The sequence below is a fragment of the Mandrillus leucophaeus genome, unplaced genomic scaffold, assembly GCF_000951045.1.
Source record: "Mandrillus leucophaeus isolate KB7577 unplaced genomic scaffold, Mleu.le_1.0 Scaffold706, whole genome shotgun sequence".
Lineage (NCBI taxonomy): Eukaryota > Metazoa > Chordata > Mammalia > Primates > Cercopithecidae > Mandrillus > Mandrillus leucophaeus.
The window spans coordinates 590,647-593,011 of record NW_012107653.1 but is presented as its reverse complement, the minus strand read 5'-3'; positions in this window follow the sequence as shown (position 1 = coordinate 593,011).

The following is a 2,365-nucleotide window of genomic DNA, read 5'->3' as shown; positions in this document are numbered from 1 at the left end:
CTTTGGAAGACCCAGGTGGGAGGATCCTCCGAGCCCAGGAGTTCAAGACAAGCCTGGGCAACATGGTGAGACCCTGTCTCTATTTTTATTTAAAAAAATAAAAATCCCAGCTCAGGAATACATAGGCATGTGACTTTGAGCAAGTTACATAATAAATCAAAACCTAATAATAATAGTTCCTACTTTTGGGGGTTGCTGTATTGAATGAATGAGATTATGTAGGCAAAACACTTAGCACTTGATACATGATAAACTCTCAATAATGCTTTTTTTTTTTTTTTTTTTTTTTTTTGAGACAGAGCCTCACTCTGTTGCCTAGGCTGGAGCATGGTGGCGTGATCTCGGCTCACTGCAACCTCCGCCTCCCGGGTTCGAGCGATTCTTCTGCCTCAGCCTCCCATGTAGTTATGATTACAGATGCCCACCATCATGCCCAGTTAATTTTTTTTTTTTTTTTTTTTTTTGTAGTTTTAGTAGAGATGGAGTTTTACCGTGTTGGAAAGTGTGGTCTCAAACTCCTGACCTCAGGTGATCCGCCTGCCTCCGCCTCCCAAAGTGCTGGGATTAAAGGCGTGAGCCACCGCACCTGGCCAAACCCTCTGTAAATTATAGCTTCCTTCTAACTAAAAGCATTCTCACTGGAGTCAAGGACAAAGCTAGGCTGCTGCCATTTACAAGTGCTTAATAGTGTTTTGAATAACCAGTATCATCCTTAGACCTGGACAAAAGGGGCTTCTGCCCTGGGGCTCATGCTTTAAAGGATATCTCATATTGTAAATACTCAAATTTATTTAAAAAGACACAGGCACTTGTGTCACTTGGGATCTAGTACTTAGTGTTGGTACAGCTCACCACATAATCCTAAACCTCCACTCTCATGATTAACATCATCCAAACTCAAGGGGAATACTTCCTATCTCTCAATCTATATACTTGAAACAAAAGGCAAATCCATCCATAAGCCATGAAGTTTTGTGAGTTATGCTGCTGCTGATATCAGACACTGCTTAGAAGTACAAGGAAGATCTTTTTTTATTATTATTATACTTTAAGTTCTGGGGTACATGTGCACAGCATGCAGGTTTGTTACATATGTATACATGTGCCATGTTGGTGCTGTCTCTTATACACATCTAGATGTGTATAAGAGACAGATTTCTGAGGGCTCTGTTCTGTTCCATTGGTCTATATCTCTGTTTTGGTACCAGTACCATGTTGTTTTGGTTACTGTAGCCTTGTAGTAGAAGTACAAGGAAAATCTTAGTAGCAGATGTGCTTGGTTAGAGAAAAGACAAATTAACTAGTCAAATCCTTTCTGTCTCAATAGCAATAGATTCTTCCATAACAATGATTGTTTCCCAATAGTAACAAGCATAGGTTTTCTTGCTTCTCTTTGTGTTCCAATTCATGGTTCCTTGATGTGTGGTAAGTAGGCCACCAATCGTACTCTTGGCCCAGGCCAAGTAAATGTTAAAAGCTGGCTTGTAGTTAATACCGTAAGATTTGAAAAAGAAATTAGGAATAACTATTGGAAGGGATACAGAAATTACCATTATTTCCAGTTCATTTTCAAGAGAACACCCAAGGGAATCAATTGAAACACTCATAAATTAAAGAAGAGAGTTCAGAAAAGTGGCCAAATAACAATCAATAGTTTTCCTGTAAGCCAGCAACAACCAGCTAGAAGATATAATGGAATAAAAATGCATTAATGATGACAAAAATAGCATAACACTCCTAAGAATAACTCGTTTGAACTCTTGGGCTCAAGGGATCCTCCCGCTTCCACCTCCCAAGTAGCTGGGACTATGAGCACATGCCCACACACCCAGCTAATTTTTTAAAATTTCATTGTAGAGACGGGGTCTCACTATGTTGCCAGGCTGGTCTGGAACTCCTGGGCTCAAGTGGTCCTCCTGCCTTGGCCTCCTAAAGTGTTGGAATTACAGGTGTGAGCCACCAGACCCAGCCAGGAATAACTCTTTAAAAAATACATAGAGACTGGGTGCGGTGGCTCTTACAAGTGCCGAATCTTCTGTCTGTATTTATATGCATTGTGTGTGTGTGTGTGTGTGTGTGTGTGTGTGTGTGTGTGTGTGTGTGATGTTTACATATAAAAGAACTCTGATTGCCGGGTGTTGTGGCTCATGCCTGTAATCCCTGTAATCCCTGCACTTTGGGAGGCCGAGGTGGGGGGAATCACCTGAGGTCAGGAGTTTGAGACCAGCCTGGCCAACGTGGTGAAACCCATCTCTACGAAAAATATAAAAATTAGCCAGGCATGGTGGCGCATGCTTGTAATCCCAGCTACTCAGGAGGCTGAGGGAGGAGAATCGCTTGAACCAGGGAGGTGGAGGTTGCAGTG